The 21677-nt window shown below is 38.5% G+C and overlaps 1 pseudogene; it reads left to right on the forward strand.

Moving 5' to 3' along the window:
• The first annotated feature begins 460 nt into the window (after positions 1 to 460).
• LOC149145241 (magnesium-chelatase subunit ChlH, chloroplastic-like) overlaps positions 461 to 21677 on the forward strand; it is an 89739-nt pseudogene continuing 68522 nt past the window's right edge.

Genomic DNA, 21677 nt, shown 5'->3' on the forward strand with positions numbered 1-21677 from the left:
CTCTTAACCTACAACCCCTAATTGTCGAAGGGGACTCACAGATTCTTATCAATATGGCCACCAGACTACAGAACGGCTCGAATGCAAGGAAAGTAGCGCCCAGTTGGAGACTCGAGGCAAGGTTGAATGATGTAGCACAGAGGATCAACAATTTTAGAGCCATCTCCTTCACACATACAAAACGGGAGGGCAACAAAGTTGCGGATCTCCTTGCTAACATAGGAACAGAGATTGATCATTCACTCTTATCAGGAGATACAAATATCATCGTTAACAGACAGCAACTCCAGGATTGTCAAAGCCTAATCTTAGCAGAGGCAATGGTCCCGGATGCGGGTGTCTTTGGAGTGAAGGGAGCGGTGCCACATGACAAGCACACGCAGCCACGTGACGAGGACTGGGCTATTAATGACCCAGGCCGTCGAAATATAGGATTAAGGGAGGCTTCAGGGCATCCTTAATGGAGCCGCTGGAGATGATGGCAGGCCTGAGTAACGCATTCAATGCGGGTCACTTCTCAAGAATTGGCTATGAGAATAAAAGCAAACGTTGGCTGGCGATGGCAGCACAATGCGGTTCAGGGAATGTTCATAGTCTATGTTTCAATTGGGTGGTGGAGAGCTGGGGTGAGTTTGGTTTCATCCCTGCGCCTCTTGGCCTGTGTTTACGCTCTTTGGAGCTCCGTCTGGTTGTATCTGGGAAGCAGCAAGCGGCGGAAGGGTTTCGCAATCTTTACCGAAGCTCCGGTGTTCAACTCAAGGGAAGGGAGGTTATCTTGGTGCGCGAAAGAATGCCTTGCAGGAGAGGTTCTGGGCGGGGACAATCCTCCCGCCCACCTGCAGCAGACATTCATCACCACTGTTGTTGTGTTTATTGCTATAGAAGAATGGGAGCTAACCCAATTCCTGCAAGTCAAGTCATGGAAGTTAGCAGCTCCGTTGAGGGGGAGCCCAGGCGTCCAGCATTTGGCTCGGTTATCTTCTCACTGGGCAGCTCTGAGGACAATGAAGGGATTAACGCACATATCTCTGTGCTTTTCACCAAAATTCCCGCGGAGGATGATGAGGGGTCATCACTGGTTCTAGCGGAGGACGGCACAGAGCATGGTAAGGGAAACTCCCACTGGGGGAGCAGTCGAATTCGATGGCCAGCTCCGAGAGAGGCAAAGGTAAGCTCCATTTGGGGGAACCGTCCACTGTTGCGGGTACTTCTGGAGGAGAACGTCTTCAGCCTCTCCCCCAATTTCGAGGCCATGACCAGCCATCCCCTTCGCAGAGTCCACTGGCTATGGGGGAAAGCGCTTCTGAAGGAGAAGGCGGGCGCAGAATCATGGAGGAAGAGTCCGAGGACTAGCTCCCATCAACGCTCTCGTGCTTTTGCCTTCTTTTATCAGGTTGGGTCCTTTCATGTCGGGTTTTGGGGTCTGGCTACTTGTCAATTTCGTGTTTTTCTTATGATAGGTGTGCGTCTTGTAACTAAGTCCTACTCGCGGTCATCACGAACACAGTGGGTGCGAAGTGGTGTGTTTGGTATCTGGTTTATGTTACTGTTTGTCTTTTGTCAATTCATGGTTATGCCTACAGGCCATGCAGATCTGGTTAATGTCACTGTTTGTCTTTGTCACAAATCTGTTTCAAGATGCCCCTGCGTGGGTTATCATAGTGTGAGTCGGATAGTTCTCAGTGTCATGCATTTTGCTCTTTTTGCTAACATTGCCCTGCGTGGCAATTTCATGAGATGGTCAATGCCACCCATGGAGTCACTTTGGGCCATGGGCAGCCAGCTTCCTTGGATGTAAAGTATTTGCTGTACATATTAATATATCAGTAGTTAGTATTGCCTAGAAAAAAAAAATATTAATACATACGCCTCTTGAAACCAAAAACTGGCTGGATGGATAATAAATCACCCAAGCCGTGGAAGAAATGTTTTAGGTGTGTCTAGTAGCACCATCGATGAACCCTAGATATATCAAATCCTCCACCTTAAAAGTACTTATCTTAATGTTATGAAACCAGCTCAAGAAAAGATAGAAAAGATAGATCAACGCCTTAGAATTCAGCCTCTTCGAGGGGGAAACCTCCTTTACATTACATAAATGAACAATTCTTGGATGATTCAAATGACAAAACCTCCTTTCTATATATAGGAGTCTAAGGAGTCACAATATAATCCAGCCGACCTAACAATAATAATATAAAGCCACAAAAATAACAATAGAGGGATTCTATGGGGCACAGTAATAACAATATGGGGGCAATAGGGGCACAACAATATTAATAAGGGGTATAACTACAATAGTAATGGGGTAATCACTAGTATTATAGGGACCCAACATGCCCCTCTCCTTCAAAAAAGTGTTGTCCTCAACGCTTGAGTAGTTCTGGATACTTCTGCATAAAATTCTCATCCTCCCATGTGGAATCTTCAGCAGATAAGTTCTTCCACTTGATAAGATACTTCGAAATTGATCGATTTCGTAGTTGTCGAGTTCTTTTTTCTATGACTTCTTCCGGTTCCAATAAAAATTTTCCTTCCTCGTCAAGTTCTGGAAATATTGTTTGAACTGGGAGCTTGTCGCCTATAACCTTCTTTAAACATGAAACATGGAAAACTGGGTGCAATCGAGAAGCTGCAGGAAGCTCCAATTTGTATGCCATAGTACCAATCTTTTGCAACACCTTGTACAGACCATAATACTTTGGTGATAATTTATTATCCTTCTTAGCTTGCTTGAGGGACATTTGCTTATATGGTTGTAGCCGTAGGAATACCCAATCACCTACATCAAAACTTCTTTCACTGCGATGTTGATCTGCCTGTTGTTTCATTCTATTCTGTGCCAACACGAGGTTATCCTTTAAGAGTTGGAGGACTTGTTGTTGATGTTCGATGTGATGTTCCATGCCTGAACCTTAGAATTTTCTCTTAAATATGATGTGATGGATGGTGGTTGATACCCATAAAGTGCCATAAATGGGGTCATTTTTGTTGCTGTATGGAAGGAAGTGTTATACCACCATTCAGCCAGAGGCAACCATTTGACCCATTGTGTCTGTTTATCAGATACAAAGCAACGAAGATATCCTTCCAAACATTTGTTTACTATCTCAGTTTGCCCATCAGATTGAGGATGATAAGATGAGCTATGAGCTAACTGAGTACCAAGACAAGAAAATAATTCTGTCCAAAAATTTCCAGTGAAAATGGGATCTCTGTCACTTACAATAATCTTTGGGTTTCCATGTAGCTTTTGAATTGTTTCCATAAATGCAGTAGAAACTGTACTGGCTTTAAATGGATGTGATAATGCACAAAAGTGTGCATACTTGGTAAGTCTGTCAACTACCACCATGATGACACTCTTTCCCTCAGACTTGGGTAAACCTGTGATAAAATCCATTGAAACCTCCTCCCAACGTTGGCTTGGAATGGATAAAGGTTGTAATAGACCCGGTGTCTTAATTGTTTCAACTTTATTTTGTTGGCAAACCAAACATTCCGCCACAAACTTTTGAATATCTGATTTAAGGCCATCCCAAAAAAATTCCTTCTTAACCCTGTGGTAAGTTTTTAAAAATCTTGAGTGCCCTCCTAAGGGAGAAGTGTGCAATTCCATAAGAATCTTTTGTTTTAGCTGGGAATTCTTACAGAGGTATAAGCGATCTTTGTACCATAACAAATCATTTTGCCAGCTAAATGTATCAGACGTACTGGAATCTTGTTGTAACTTTCGAATAAGTGCCCACACTTCTTCGTCATTCTTCCATTCCTCCCTTGCTTCATTTATCCAATCTGGTTGGATAATAGAAATGGCACACAACAATGCTTCCACATCCTCATCCTTTCTTGAGAGTGCATCTGCCACCACATTTTGCTTTCCTTTTTTGTAGATGATTTCAAAGTCATAACCCAACATCTTTGTGACCCACTTTTGTTGCTCTTCAGAGGATAATCTTTGTTCTAAAAAGTATTTAAGGCTATCATGATCCGTTTTTACCTTGAAGTGTCTTCCCATTAGGTAGGGTCGCCATTTCTTAAGTGCATGGAGTATTGCCAACATTTCCTTCTCATAAATAGCTTTGCTTAAAAACTTTCCCTTGATTGGACGACTTTCAAAAGCAATGGGTCTTTCATCTTGCATTAGAACAACACCAATTCCATTTCCTGAAGCATCACATTCCACAATAAAGGTTTTTGTGAAGTCCGGTGTAGCTAAGACCGGTGCTTGGCACATTGCCTCTTTAAGATGTTCAAAGGCCTTTGTTGCTTTTGGAGTCCATGAAAATACATCTTTCTTCAATAATGTTGTTAGAGGTGCTGCTATTCTCCCATAATTCTTAACAAACTTGCGATAATACCCTGTCAACCCGAGAAATCCTCGCAGATGCTTTATGGATGTGGGGATTTTCCATTCCTTAATGGCTTTAATTTTGCTAGGGTCTACCTTAACTCCTTCATGAGATACAATATGACCCAGATATTCCACCTCCTGGACTCCAAAGAAACATTTGGATCTTTTTGCATATAATTGTTTCTCCTCCAATAGTTGTAGCACCCTGTCAACATGTTCAACATGATCCTTCCAAGACTTGTTGTAGATTAGTATATCATCAAAAAATACTAACACAAATTTTCTAAGGAATGGTTTGAAAATTGAATTCATCAAACCTTGAAATGTTGAAGGTGCATTGGTAAGGCCAAAAGGCATGACCAAAAATTCATAATGACCCTCATGAGTTCTAAATGCTGTTTTTGGAATGTCTTCAATCTTCATTCTGATTTGATGATATCCTGAACGAAGATCCAACTTGGTGAAGTAAATTGATCCATGCAATTCATCTAGTAATTCATCAATGACAGGAATGGGGAACTTATCTTTAATAGTGAGCTTGTTGAGCTCCCTATAATCCGGACACATGCGCCATGATCCATCCTTCTTGTGCACCAATACTACTGGAGCAGAGAAAGAACTTTGACTCGGTTGAATTATACCAGCCTCTAGCATTTCTGCAACCATACGTTCAATTTCACTCTTTTGGACATAGGGATATCTGTACGGCCTGATGTTTGGAGGAACACTTCCTGGAATCAGATGAATAGCATGATCATGATCACGCATAGGTGGGAGACCTTTGGGAGTCTCAAATACCTTGGAATGATTGTCCAAGACTTTTTGGAGATATGGAGAAATAGATGATTCTGATGTGGAAACATCTAGCGAACATAATTGTGCAATTACACCTCTTTGCTCCTTTTTTAGAAGCTTTGTCATACCATTAGAGCTATTTACCTTTCCTGGTTTCCCTGCAATACCGCTTAATTCAACTTCCTTTTCTTCCATAGAAAATTTGATGAAAATTTCTTGAAAATTAAAAGCTATTGTACCAAAGGATTGTAGTCATTGGACTCCTAGTACAACATCAGCACCTCCCATTGGAATGGAGAGCATTGGGCTAGTCAATACATATTCTCCCATGGATAGCTTGATATTATGGCACCTTCCAGAGCACTTTATTGTTCCTCCTTTTACAATCATCACTTGACACTCTGGTGCTGGATATAGGAAGCAATTCAATTTTTTTGCTACCTTACAATGAATAAAATTGTGGGTGCTTCCTGAATCAATCAACACTATTACCTTTTTCTTCTTGATTTGTCCTTCTATCTTGATGGTTTGAGGAGTGGTAATTGCCACCAATGCATTACAAGATATGGTCGGATTTATTTGTTCTTCATCTAGGCTTTGTTCCTAGAGTATATCCTCTTCTTTTGACCTTTCTTGCTCCTTTTCTTCTTCCTCTTCACAATCTATGTAGAATAATTTCTTCTCAGCACACTTATGACCTTTAGTGTATTTGCTATCACAACTGTAACAAAGCCCTTTTGCTCTTTTTTCTTCCAATTGTTGTGGTGTCAACCTTATAGGTTGTGGAAGACTAGGGGCAACAACACTTCCGTCTTTATAGTTGTGAGTGGTATGCTTCCTGGTTGCCATAATTTTGCTTTCCATTTTTCTTGCTAACCTGAATGCCTTCTCTAATGAATCAGGTTCCCAAAGGTGAACATCATGTTGGATATTATCCTTTAAAGATCCTATGAACACATCAATCCTATGCTCCTCTGGAATATCTTTTACCCTTATGTTCAATTTTTGGAACTCCTCAATGTGCTCCATTATTGAACCCTTTTGTTTGACTTATCAATTGGCTAACAAAAGTGTTGCTTTTTGTATCCTCATAATGTGCTATCAATTCTTCCATAAAAATTACCCAAGTGATAGATTGTTTGCGAGAGCAAAGCCATTGATACCATACAAACTAATTTGGTTCCAAATATAAAGTTGCCATACGTACCTTTTGTGTGTTTTGCACATTATTGAGATTGAAGAATTGCTCCATCTGTAATATCCATGTTGTGGGATCCTTTCCATCAAACTTCGTCATATCGATTTTTGGAATATGGTGGTTCTTCGATCCAACATTAGAGTCTATGGAATCATGATTAACATTTCTTTTGTTCTCATCATGAGTTTCCTTTAATACCCTTTCACCATTAGTGACCCTTTCTTGTAGCAACTTCTTCAATTCTTCGATGTCTGTCTTCAAATCTATCTTCAAATCGTCCATCTTAGCTTCTACGGCTTTCTTTAAACCATCCATCTTAGCTTCTACATCTTTCTTTAAACCATCGATCTTAGATTTTGTTCCTTTTTGTGCAAGTGACACTTGTTTAACTTGGTCTCGTAATTTTGCTATATCATGTTGCATTTCTTCCTATTCTTCATAAGTCATGCTAGAGCTTTCAGGTTGCTTACTAGGTGTTTGCATTTTCTTTCCTTGGGGCATCAATTACCGATAATAATGCTTTACTATGCCCTTTGAATTCCTTCAAACCAAGCTTACGCAAAAATTTAAAAAAAAACTACACACCTTTTTTCACTTTGTAGAAGCCTGATATTGAATCTGATGTATCTCTGTAATTCAGAATCATCCACTTCTGAAATTGTGATCTGTAGTAGCCTTCTGTGTTGTCTTTCCAATGCCACTAGTTTGATCGAAATTGGATTCTCCAAGAAAGAGTTATGCACAATCTCCCGCAGTGACCTGATTGTAGACTAGTTTAGTAGAGCGAACTTGTATGAAGTGCCATGTGTCACTGTTTCGACCTTTGACTCTAAAACATATATACAAGAAAACTACAGTCCATCCTCTTCTAGTAACTTCTTGTGAAATTTCAATCCGATGCTCAGAAAGAAAGTTATGACGATTTTCCCCAGGTCACCTATTTGGAATGTAATTCAGGAGTCTGCAAAAAGACGAACTTCCTCAGATCATATCTCCGCAAATATAGCGTGAAAAGCTCTGAAATTTGGATCTGAGGTTCAGCGTGATTTCTTCTCAAATGGGTTTTTTTTTGCAACTTCTGAAACGTTGCAGAAAAAAAGTTATAGCGAAAATGCCACGATGACCTGTTTGGAGCAGCGAAATCCTAGAATCCAAAGCTCTGATACCAAATGTTATGAAACCAGCTCAAGAAAAGATAGAAAAGATAGATCAACGCCTTAGAATTCAGCCTCTTCGAGGGGGAAACCTCCTTTACACTACATAAATTAACAATTCTTGGATGATTCAAATGACAAAACCTCCTTTCTATATACAAGAGTCTAAGGAGTCACAATATAATCCAGCCGACCTAACAATAATAATATAACGCCACAAAAATAACAATAGAGGGATTCTATGGGGCACAGTTATAACAATATGGGGGTAATAGGTGCACACCAATATTAATAAGTGGTATAACTACAATAGTAATGGGGTAATCACTAGTATTATGGGGACCCAACAGCCTACCTACCCTTAAGTGCACTTACCCTTGACCAAGGCTACACTGGTCCCTCAAGGAGGCATTTCTGGAGCACTTCAGGGAAAAAATCCTTCAGGGAAGCAGGCATTCAAAGTGATGACTTGTCTAGGGCATGTAGCAATTAGATTAGGATTTGATGAGCCTTAAAATTACTTATCTGAATGATGGGAGTGATGTGCCCAAATGGATCTATAACAAGATCTCTAACACGATAGATGTTATTTAATTCAACGACCACCAGTTGTGAATCCAAGTATACTACTAACGAATCAATACCAAGAGATATTGCCTCATATGGTAAATTAATGACAATAATATATTAAGAAACATTGTTTGAAGCAATATTAATACATACGTCTCTTGAAACCAAAAACTGGCTGGATGGATAATAAATCACCCAAGCCGTGGAAGAAATGTTTCAGGTGTGTCTAGTAGCACCATCGATGAACCCTAGATATATCAAATCCTCCACCAATTACTACCAAAGTAGATCAAAAATATCGACATCACAATGAAACTGATAGATAGATATGCAAAAATATACAATATTTATAATCAAGCAAGTTCTAGGCTGAAGCCTAAGAAAAATACTTTTTAAGATAGAGCCCATTTCTAGGCTCCCTTTTTCAAGAATTTGTTAACAATGCAGGGACCGAACCACATAGATTTGAACTTTCCTACCCCCAAGGTGTATTTGTCTTGGTCATAGACCTAGACAAGGCCACCTTCAGAGAAAACCCTAGGATGGAGTTCCTTATCATATTGAGCTCTTACTCTCTTTTGCTGAGCTTCGCTGATTATGGCCGCATATCCATGCTGCTCATCAAGATGATCCAAATGAGAGAGACATTCTTCAATACTAGAAGTATATGGAAGAAGTTCAACAACTAATTTAAGGGAAGGAATTTCACATTCCATAGGAAAAATTAATTCCAACCCATAAACTAGTTGAAAAGGAGTAAAACCTGTAGCAGTCTGGACTGACATTCAATATTCCCAAAATGCCGAATATAACATAATGTGCCAATTAGATTAATCCTTGTTAATCGTCCTTTGCAGAATGATTTTTATGGATTTATTCACAACTTCAAATTTCCCATTGGCTTGAGGATAATAAGGAGATGAATGCTCTTGTTGGAAACCCAACATAAGAGCTAATTAATACATCATGTGATTCTGGAAATGACTACCATGGTCAGTGAAACTCTCTTTAGGAATATCAAACCGAAAAATGACTTGATTGATGAGAAACAAGGCTATTGTTTCACCATCGTTTTTGAAAGTAGGCATAGCTTTGACCCACTTAGTAAAGTAGTTGACAACTACAATGATATACTTATGATTTGCCACCGAAGGTGGATTGCAAGTAGTGAAAACAATACCCCACTTCGTGAATCGACTGATCATGATAATAGGGAAGAGCAGAGCTGGATGCACATTCTTTTTTTGAGTATAAAATTGACAAGTGTGGCATCCCTTGACCTCTTCAATACAATCCTTTAAGATCGAAGTCCAAAATTATCCTGCACAGATTTTTTTTTTGGGTTGTTGCAAGCCCAGATAGATGACCACCACAAGCTCCATTGTGGTAATCATTTAGGACAGATTCAACTTCTTCTAAGGTTAAACAATGTCTAAGGATTGAATCAACCTCATGATGATATAAAGTGTCACCTATAATAATATAGCCTTTATCCAAGTGACGTAACTTTCTATGTTCATCCTTCAAAAATGTGAGTGGAAAATTTCAAGTCTGGAGATATATAATGACATCTCCATACCAAGGACCTTGTGAGGAAATAAGGAAAAAATGTTCATTAGGAAAAGATTCCCCATAAACTATTTCTTCCTCACAAGGAAACTCTGAGATCAATTCTACAAATATTAAGTATTTCTTAGAATTAGCTGACATGAATTCGAGATAGAACTGTTATAAAATGACAATCCATCTATTGTATTTACCCCAATCACTCGCTTGCTGAGAATAAATTGAAATGGATTGATGGCTGCTCAGACGAAATATTTTCTAAGAAGAATATAATGTCTAAGTTGTTGAACAACATGGACAACTGCCAAACCTAATTTCTTAATGGGAGAATATCATAGTTCAAGGCCCACTAAGCCTCCACTCAGATCATATATTACATGCTCAATGAAATCATCATCTTTGTAAACCATAACCATACCAATAGTTGATTCTGATGGAGCAAGATATAAAAGGAAGTCTCTGCTATAATTAGGTAGACTCAATAAAGGAGCAGAGGTTAATGCTTTTTTAAAAGCATCAAATGAGCATTGCATGAAATCGTCCCATAGAAATGGAACCCCTTCCTTGAGAAATATCATAAATCATTTAGTAAGCTCAGCATAATTAGCTATAAATCTCCTTAAGAAATTGGATTTTCCTTGAAGACTTTGAAGTTGACGAATAGTGAATGGGGGAGGAAATTGAAGTATTGCCTCAACCTTGAAGGGATCTACAAGAATTCCTTCAGTAGAAATGATGAATCCCAACAAACGACTAGACGTGACGATGAAAACACACTTATTCAGATTCAACCGGGTTTTGTAGAAATGACATCATTCAAAAATTAATTAAATATTCTTGGGATGATCAATTCTCTTTTGAGAACGAGAAACTAAATTATCCAAGTAAGGTTTAATAACATGTTTGATATCGTGGAAAGCATATTACATGGCTTGCTGAAAGGTAGCACCAACATTCTTAAGGCCAAAAGGAATCTTCTTATATTTGAATGTACCCCAAGGGAAAATAAAAGTTGTCTTATGTTGATCTTCTGGACAAATAGTGATTTGATTATAACCAGAAAATCCATCCATAAAAGAGAAAATCTCATTACCCGCACACTCATTGATAATCTTATCGATAGATGGTGTGGGGTAATTTTCTTTAGGACAAGGCTTATTCAATTCTATAAAGTTAATGCACACACAGATCATTCCTTGCTTCTTGTCAACAGGGACTCAATTTAAGACCCAATTAGTTAAAGGAATGAGGTATATAAAACCTGCCTTAAGCAACTTTTCAACCTGATCTTTGATAATTGATGCTTTTCTAGGGTTTACTGGTCAAAGCTTCTGGCGAATAGGTTTTGCATTTTCATATGTCTTGATATGATGCTGGACTATAGATGGATCTATCCCAAGAATTTCCTCATAAGACTAGGAAAACATGTATTCAAACTCTTTAAAGATATCTGTATAAGTTCGAATTTCTTTAGGGGAAAAATTAACTCCAATAAATATATTCTTGATAATATTGGGATTCCTAGAGATGTTCACTGGAACAAATTTTTAAATTATAGACGTGTTACCTTCAGCTAAAAATTGTGCTAGATCCAAATGATTTAAAAGTGCATCAAGGAGGAAATATGACCGATCATGCAAATCATCCCACAATCTCTCAATACCTATCATTTCTTCTAGAATTATTTCTTCGGATGGAAAAACAATATTTAGGGAGTCCACAACAGAATTTGAATCTAGAGTCTAGGCTGGAGCCACATCCCCATCCAGCTCCTCCGATGAAAAAGGAGTAGGATCAGAGTCTACAGTGTTAACTATAGATTGGTAAGCAATTTCATCTGTAGACATAGGAAATTCCATTCCATCAACTTACCCCTCATCTAATATGGTGGTAGAAGAGGGTAAGGGCCAAGGATCTGAAAAATAATGATTTCTAAAGAACTCTCTTCGATAAGGTGCCTTGGAAGATGAAATAACATTAATTCGAGTAATAGGAGAAGGAAAATCAAAGGTACCCATTAAGGAAGAATACATCCCAACTCCTAGATTCTCAATAGGTTGCTTAGGATTTTTCACTAAGGGAACAATAGATTTAGAAGATGCACTGAGAATAATCCATATGTTCAACCGTTACAATTCTACCTTCATGAGGAAAATAGAGGATGTAGAATAACGATGATACAATAACATGCATCTCGTAAATCCAATTTCTTCCCAAAAGGAGATTGTAATCAAAATTTGCATCAACTATTTCTACTTCGATATTTACAACCTTTCCCCAACATAGATGAGAAAGGTTGGAATAATCCCATGTGGCCTAAACAACCTGAGGTTATCTAATAGACTTCCAATATGATATAGACATTACACATGTGGTAGCGCCCTCAACAACTACAGTTCGAAAGATATTGGTATTTCGGTATGTAGACTTGATTTGAAAAGCCATATGATGTGGGAGTCTCTTCTTGACGTTCGACATGTCGAATGTAAGAACAAGATATTTTTTTGGATCAACCACTCTGATCACAAATATAAACGCACTCCTTTGTGCTTGGCATGACTCAAGTACCTCTAATGATGACAGGGCACAAGGACATTGAGCCAGATCTTCTATAATGGAGTAGTTCTGATCTTCCTTGGAATTGGGGTTAATTTTCAAATGTCTTGTGAATCCTTTTGGCATCCGAGGTATAGACTCAACTACGGGCCTCTCGATATGGAGTGGCTCTGAAACATCAAGAGTATTCTTGGCCTTAGATGATTCTGGTTCATCATAATCACATGACCATGTAGAAATGTCAATATGTGAACTCATCATATATACATTTGATGAATTTTCCCCTTCCTTGTTACCCCTAGTGGGGGTACCAGTACTATCATTTGCACCAGCTAACAACTGATGCCCTTGGGAAAAAGGGTTAGTTAGTAGAGCCTGGGAGCTAGAAGATCCTTGCTAAAACAACAAGTGTTGAGTGTCCTAAATATTTGGGAAAAGATAACTCAAATGGTCACCATTGCATAACTTGCATGGAAACTTCACTTTCTTCTTGGACTCTTTTTACGGCCCCCCCACCCCCCACCACCATCACTGTTGGGCTAATTTTCATTACCCTTCCCATCCTGATTCTTTTTCTTACCACATCCTTTCTTCTTCCCATCATATTGTTGGTTTTGTTTGGGGTTATAAGTTCAAACAACATTGATAGACAAAGGTTGAGAGGTGATGGGCACTTATGGCGATGCTTGAATAAAAGAACCAGTTTGCAAAGACAACTACTGCAATTAGTTTAGCAAGTTAGCCGTGCTATTATCAATTGTCCCGACTAACCCGTCAGCATGGGGGCCCAGATTCAGCTTGGAAAGATCAACCTTAGATCTAGGAGCATTAGAAAAAAAATTCTCAAGAATCCCAAATTGAGAATATATGAGTTCTAGCTACTCGTCTGTAAAAATACCCTATTATTTGGTGAATACGTCGGAGGGCGATACATCCTTATGTATTTCAGGCTACAAATATTTGAGAAACCATTCAAGAAGGAATTATTGTGGAATATTGACTTTAATAAGCCTCTTCCTTCTCCTCCATTCCTGGATATGATCAGAAATGTGGGTTGCCTGGTCTTGGTGGAAATTAGTTAAGAGACCAGTTCCAACATCATAGCGAATAGACAAATGAAAATGGTTTAAAAATATGGTGGCCAAGTCACCAAACAAAGCGAAGGTGCCCCCTGGAAGTTCAATATACCATTTAGCCACATTCACAGTTAGGGTGCATTGAAATAGTCTCAACTTGATTGAATCATCAATCAGGGAGTTCGACGAACACCATAAATGGAAAGTGGTTATATGGTCATCCATATTATCACTAGTCTTCCCTTCAAATTTGGGTATGTCCAATGGAAGTTTGGTTGGAATTGGAGGCCAAACTGGGTTGTATTGGATAGAGTCATTAGTCAACTTTGGTAGATATCGCAATTTTAAAGTTGCCAAGAAAGGTAAGCATGGAGGAACTTGAGGATTCCACCCATTCTGGGCATAATTCCCAATGTTCTGAAAAGAATATCCTCAATTTTTGAAGGCACCAGGTCACCTGAGGTGATTCGTAAAAATTCTTGAACCATAAGGAAAACCTTGTGGCCTAGAAAAATTCAGAGTTTGTCCAACTCCTGTCGAAAAATTTCCATATCTAGTGAAATTTCCCCTAGTGAGGTATTAAATGGAGTAGAGAGCCCTTGGTAAGGGTTCCATGCATTAGAAAAGGGAGAAAAACTATGAAATGAACTCATGGAGAAGTACGACATATTCCCTTGTTCGCTGAAAGAGAACTCATTCCTGGCTCCCAAGCCACTAACAGCTATATTAGTCCATCGTTGGAAAGGATTATGACTTTGACCTATGGAGGGAAAAGGTATTGGTCCTAGAGATGGGTTAGAATGTCATATATGACCACTCCCAAAAGGGGAACCCTAAAATGAAGCTGACCCACATGCCATGGAAGTCATAGATGTGGAAGAAGTAGATGGAAAAGTTAAGGGAACCAAAGGAATTCTGCTAGTAGGCATTCCAAAGGGGAAAGAACCATTGTTTGAGGCAAAATCTTGGGTGCCCCCACTCAAATATGGAATGGAGATAGAGCAAAAATTGTTGTGCTAGTAGTGATTGAAGGTATTGAAATTGTACCTCTTTGTAATGATAAAGGAGTATGTACACTAGTAACACTCATAGTTGAAACCATGCTCCTAGCAGTGGCCATCAAAGGAAAATACTGATATAGATTAGGGCTTGGATGCCTATGGGTCAGGGTCCTGACGTATAATAGAATGGTTTGGATAATTGGGATGGAGAAGAGAAGGAGGAGTCACAGGTTACTCAGGGAGTTCTTCAACCTCTATAACGTCTTCCGTTTGGAAGAGGAATGTAGAAAGAGATTGAGTGTCCCTCTCCAAATCTCGACTTACACTAGGTTTATTCTATGAAACAATAGCTTGAACTAGAGGACCAATCTCCATTACGTCTACTGTCACTGATTGGAAATCACTGGCAAAATTGCCCCTATGCCTTCTGGAAGAAGGCTCAACACTCGTAGGTGAAAGCCCACGAAGCCTCCTCGACCGAGGAACTGGTCGATCAACCACTTTTAATTATTTTAAGAGAACTAATTAAAGACTCAAAAAAATTTATAAAGTTGGACCATCTAGGAGAAAATAGCACTCTCTAACAAATTCCCTAGAAGATACAGTCAACCAAGAAACTTCCAAGTATTTCTACTCCAGGTGATGAGGATCAAACACCAAAATACAAGAAAGTCAATTCAGGGACCTTTTGAAGATAGTCTGGGATAATGGCGGCCCAAGCCTGTGAGTGAAGGTTACAAAGATAGTTACACTAACTTCTAGACAAAATCCTTTGTCGATGCAAGTACCCAAGCTTCACAAGGATACCCTCCAGTAGTACTAATGAACATGATGCAACGTCTCCCTCAGGTGTCACAGGATTCCCCTCCGTAGCGACCTATGTGGTCTCTAGGAATAGAAGCTATGGACTCCAGTTAATATCAAAATCTGGGTGGAACAGTATCGCTGCGGGATCAAACAAGTAGGAGAGGGGTACCTCTCTTTCCTTGTCTTCGCTCTCCGTCGTGCTTGACTCCCAGTCACGAATCTTTCCCAGTATTTCTAATGAAATTGGATTTCCTTCATTATTCAACATCTATGTTTAATAGTTTGAGTGGCCTTGCAGAGTTAAATATCCACTCACCTATTCCAAGGCCCTAAAGAGCTAGGCTTGTTGGTGTGATTAATGACAAATAACAAAATTTTCTAGTTCTTTTTAATTAAGTGCCTAATTTTAAAGGGTTGTTCTTTAGGTCAGGAGTAAAATGAGAGTGGCACTTTTGGTGTTTTGATGCAAAATAAATAAATATAAACTTAGGTACATGAAAATGTGGCTATTTTTATTTGATGAAAAGAGATTTTTATGAGGTTCTACAAATAAACTTATAAAAGAAATTCTTTTTTTCTTTTTCAGAAACACGCACACACTCAAAATCTAACAAAAAGACAAATTCTTACAGTGAAAACTAACTTAATGCAAACTATAATGATCATGCAAGATCCTATGGATGCTGATACAATAAGAAAATGTGTTTATTCACAAATTCAATAGGCCAACTTGACTAGAAGGAGGGCATAATTTCATTGAAAAGATTTCCTTGAAACCAAGCAAAACTAGTCGAAAAAAGTTCATAGTTGCTCAAAAATAATGAAGAAACAAAAACTAAAAAGAAAAAGAAAGGCAATAACTATGTTTTTGTCTTTTTATTTTTTAAATACCCAAAGAATTTTTTGAGAACACAAAGACTACTAAACTTCAAAGACCAAAACCAAGCATAAAGAGTCCCAAAATTCACAAGCTATGCACAACATTAATATAATGAAACTTGAAACGACAAAGGACTATAGACTTGCATAGATTGATCTGAACAACAATATAAAGGACTTCGGAAAACCAAAAGAACATCCACAAAGGATTTCAAGAATGCGAAAGAGGCACTAAAAAAAATTAAAAACAAAATAGGTCAACCAAAAGAAAAAAGCAAAGCAAAGAAAAGAAATCTTAAAGTTCTGTTAAAAACAAAACTGCAACCAGTTTCCTGTTCCACAAAGTGAGAACAACCAAGAACTTCTACAAGAAGACTTGAACCCAAAACCCAAACTAAAACTTTAATAAAAGATCAAACCCTAGGTTAACTAGGTTTTTCAACAAGAATAAGATTAGAAATTGAAAAATTGCAAGAAATGAGAGCTTCACTCACAATGAATGAAGAGAAAATAGCAAAAACTGTCAGGCAACAATCTTAACTGGGCCAAAGATTTTGAAAAATTTAGCCAAAATAAGGTATACGTGACTATGAAAAAAAACATAAGCTTGTATACGTGACTAAAACACAGGAAACTTGTGTATACGCGAGTCTATTTGAAGAAATTTCCATGCATATGCTATTGTATCCTCTGAAAAAACACGTATATAAAGCTCAATAAAGAAAAATAAAGAATCCATGCCTAATAAAAAAGACAAGACTTTATGCCCAAAAAGAAAACAGGTCATAGACACTATAAAAAACAAGAAATCAATTGAGTGGGCCCTGATCAAGAAGAAAAAACCTAATCTAGGAAAAACAAGAATGTTATCCCTAATGGAGTCGCCAATTCTGTTATGGGTAGAATTACCCTAGGGTCTTGGGTTTAGAACCCCAACAGAGCGGAGGGCATACAACATAAAGAGACATACAAATAGGTAGTCCTAATACTTAAAATATTGAAATAGGAAGAGGAGGTATTACCCAGAGGTCCTACGTTTGAAGTCGTTCCCGTAGGGTCCAAGCCCTCTGCTTCTTCGAATGCCTTCAAACCTGCAACTGATTCAAGCATAGCATATACACTAGTATTAATAGAAAGCATGTTCATGATATAAGGGTTAGATCATACAAGAATATAAGAACATAAGCATTAACATAATATTTTATAAGAAAATAATAACATAAGTTAATGCATAAAGCCCATAATCATCAGGAATAGGACAATGCCTCTTTATTAATGTAAGCTAAAGAAAATACAGAAGGGATACAACCTAAGTTATCCATTGGCTCCAAGTGAAACCATCCTCTAGATCTATCCTGCACAGGCCTCAGAAATCCTCCTTCATAGGTATACACAAGGATGTCATGAAGGGATGATGGAAATTTCAAGAAGGAAACAGGTGTTTCATATGACTTGGGAGTGTAGAAGGCATAGGGATATATTCAAACATGATCAGGGATGTAATCAACTATAATGTCTATATATAATCTTTTCTCCTCCTTTAGGCCTTCCCATGGAGGTTTATTTATACGTCTCTAAATTAGTTTTTCTTCAGTTGGGAAACAATTGGGCCATGGGTTATAGTAGGTGAGTATCAGGTCAAACTCATAAACTCTGCCCAAATTAATGGATATTATATAGATTTTAAAATTTTAACACATATATGTGGGTTGGGTATAGACTGAACTGCGTGTACACACACTTTATACAGGGAAAAATTGCTTATGGGATTTAAAACCTTGTTTTTTAGAATTTGGACCAAGTCTGGTAGGGAAGGGTTGCCCTAGGCCATATAATAGAGATTCAAATCTACCAAGGGTGGTAAATGGTGCTATAACAGAAGAGCATGTTTAACATTTAGCATCAATGTTGAGATTGCTAAAAGAGCATTAGTTGTATGCCAAGATAGAAAATGCAGTTTCTCTAAGACAAAGGTACATTACTTGGGACATGTTCTTTCCAAGGAAGGCATAACAATGGATCCAGAAAAGGTAAGAGCTATCATGGAATGGGAATCTCCTAGAAATGTGGATGAGGTATGATCATTCATGGGGTTAACGTGTTACTCTAGGAGGTTCATCAGGAACTTCTCACGCATTTCAAATCCTATTACATCATTGAAAATAAAAGGTAAGAAGCTTGAATGGACAAAAGAATGTGCAATTAGTTTTGAGAAGTCTAAATAGTTGTTGACAAATGCTTGAGTTCTAAGGATTGTAGATTTGGATAAAGAGTTTGTAGTGTGTACAGATGCTTGCAATAAAGAGTTTGGTGGAGTCTTGATGCAAGAAGGACATGTGGTATGTTATGAATCAAGGAAACTGATAGGTATAAACACAATTATATTACACATGATCTTTAGCTGGCAGCAATCATCGATGCTTTGAAGATGTGGAGGAACTATCTTCTTAGAAGGAGGTTTATATTGATGAGTGATCACAATGGATTGAAATCCTTTTTTGACCCACTAATATGAATGCCACAAAAGCTAGGTGGTTGGCCACGATCAGTGAGTTTGACTTTAAGATTAGGTACATCAAGGGGAAATAAAACAAGAGTGTAGATTCTGTTAGGTGAAGAGTGTAGGTGAATCATATAGTAGCTATGAGTGTTACACTAAAAAATGTCACCATGACCACTTACAGTTAGTATGGCTCAAATCAACAGTCATGCTACCCTCTTAGGCAAGTCTTATGCCTCTGTTATCCATCTCAAACTCAAAGAAGAGAGAAAGTCTTGTAAAAAATATGTTTATCTCTGGGGTCGCAGGTTCTCTCTAGCCTTACCTGCGGGGACGCTGACCATGTTCACAAAAGGTGCGTCCTTGGACGCTCTGTATGTTAAGGGACAGGTGCGTCCTTCTGTAAAAGGAAAAATGCGCGAGTTTCATCTTAAAAAAGTTACTTGTGGTTACTTCTAGAACTTTCTAGAGGTCGGTTTGATGATTTGGATGCGCCTCCAGTTGGTTCATGTATCTCTATTAAGGGGGAACTTATCCCATCAATAAGGGAGCTATCCCACCCAAAGAGGGGGATTATCCCATTGATGGTGGACCTGAATAACCTCTTTACAGCACTATAAATAAAGACATTGAGCTAGAGGGAGGAGAGGTTGGAGCTATACATTTTCTTTGGGTAAATGCTGCAGGATTTAGGTCTTCCATTAGAGCCTTTGTGAGGAGAGATTGTCTTTACTTGATTCTACTTAGAAGAGGGTGAGCTTTGTCAAAGTAGAGGAAAACCCTTGATGGACCCTGGGAGGAACTTGCACAACACCAAGGCCAGGTTGTAAGAGTTTCTTTGTTTCGTTATTTAATACAAACTGGTTTATTTTTCTCAATAGCTTGTGTTAATGAGTTATTTCATGTGTTCCTTGGTCTGCATGTTGAATATGTGTTTTATTATATGAAATGCAAGTGCTTGGTAATTGTTTGATTGTTTGTGGTTGCAGGAATTGACTTGAAGGAGGAGCTCATCCGGATCGTCAAGAACGGACCTCAACAACAGCGTTTTGGAATAAGGTAAGCCTAAACACTTGTAGTTTTCATGTTATAAAAGGTGTATTTAGAGAAAGATCACTCCATTTTGTCTTGTTTGTCATTAGAATGTCTTAGACATCTAGGAAGGTCAGCCGTGTCCGCACCCTTGACAAATTCCGTGTGACAAATTGGCGACTCCACTAGGGATAGATTCCATTGATAAGAAGAGTCTTTTCTTGTGTGTGAACTTTGCTTTGAGAAAATTGGTTTATTTTTCTGGTTTTGACTCTGTGACCTTGTCTCTGGGTGGGTTAGCTTAGGATTAGTTTTATTTTGGGTTTCCTTGAGTTTTTCAGTAGGACGCACCCTCTGAGTGCTGCACAGTGCGTCCCTGGACGCACTTTGGCTGTGTGCACAGAGCGGGCCCGCACCTGTGCTAACGGGTTGCCTGCGTCCCCTGCCAAAATTTGAGAAAATTCCATTTTTTACATTTTTTGTTCTTAGATTTTGTTTTTTCTTAGTTTTTTCTGCCCAGATTCATTAGTCCCTTGCCCAGAATCCTCACCTAATCTTGTTTCATTGGCATTCCTGCTTTAAGCTTTCATCAATTGGGTGTTTTGAGTCTCTTTTTTGAGAAATTCTTGATTTGATTTCCTTTGGTCATTACTTGGAGGTTTGTCTCAGTCCTTTCACAATTTTGCATCTTTTTGCTTGTGTTTTTGAAAAAAAATTGTGTATGAGTGTTAATCGCCTTTGAGTGTTTTTATGTTTTGATCTTTGGAACTCTCACCCAATTTTCTCGACTTGCACTTGATTGGTTCTTAGATTACATTAGAATCATCTTGTGTTTGAGAATTCTCTTGCATAGATCACATTTGCATAATTAGAATTCTCATTTTCAGAATATTAATGAAAAATGTGCATAGATTACATTTGCATACTTTTCAAGTGAATTGTGCATAGATTACAATTGCATAGTTTACATTCTGAAAAAATCAATTGTAGATTTAGATCAGCTTTCTTTGATTTGAATTTACACAGAAATAAAATAAAAAAAAAATGGTTTGGAATTGATTTGCATTAGTTCTTCTTGATGAAATTAGTGCATTAGAGAATTTGTTATATTTTCTCTTAGTGATCAATTTTTTGCATTGTTGGAAGTGAATGGAAACTCTCTCCTTACTTTAGTTAGGATTCATCGAATTGAAACGATTACATTATCATATTCGATTGCATTCAGTTGAGTCGGGTCATAACACCATTGGTTTCATCTCCATTTATCCATTTGAGTAATAACAACCTTAATAACACAGCGCTTAATTAAAATTCATCTAGTAATTTTTACATTTCTAGGGCTCTGAAGCACCAACATAGCTTAGGCTAGTGTCTTGGAGTAGGTGAATACTTAACTCTCCAAGACAGTAAAACCAAACAAGTAGTCGATCTTGTGATAGAATCAAATCCAATTGTTACATTTACACTCTGGGAAAGCTCCTCTTAAAGGAGAAGCACGAGCTCGTGTCCGAACCGGTGAGGGGATCATTCCCCCCTCGTTGGGAACGACGCCAGACAGTACGTATTACAAACGGTAAACCTCGGATTAACCATTGTCGAGGAGCCAGGGGTCACTTATCGGTAAACCTTGGATTACTGTCAAGGAGCCGGTAAGGGGATTGAGCTTGCTACTCTGCCCTTGCGTGCTGTCGGAGTTTAGACTGTTCCCCCAGGTGTACTTGTGGCCATTGGTAACCTTAGTGACCATAATCTTTAGGATTCTACCCAAGGTGACGGTGGAGGGAAGGTCCCACTGTACCTGGAGTAGACGTCGGCTATACTCACTTGGATTTTCTGGGGGGTTCACTTCACTCGAGACGGTTAAAGTGGAGGAACTTGGTCCAGTCTATTCATTAAGCAGGTTGTCGGCGTAACTGTTCCACCCGCCATTTCTGTACTGAATCCAGCGAGGTTGGGCTTCATCACCAACTAGCGTTTTTGGTCCGGAAGAATACTGTTTGTGTCTGGTTTGACTCCTAGATTTGATAGCACGTGTTAATTTGTTTGTTTTTACTTTTAGAGACCATAGGTGTGAATTGTGAATTGTTAATTTTAGTTTTAAATTGTTAATAAAATTCACTGAAGTTGAATATAATGGCAAATGTTCCAGAATTTATCAACCTAGGAACCCCTCCTAACGAGAATCCTAG

Source organism: Pinus tabuliformis, chromosome X, assembly GCF_031772625.1.
Source record: "Pinus tabuliformis cultivar Carrire ecotype Pingquan chromosome X, CPIR1, whole genome shotgun sequence".
Classification (NCBI taxonomy): Eukaryota; Viridiplantae; Streptophyta; class Pinopsida; order Pinales; family Pinaceae; genus Pinus; species Pinus tabuliformis.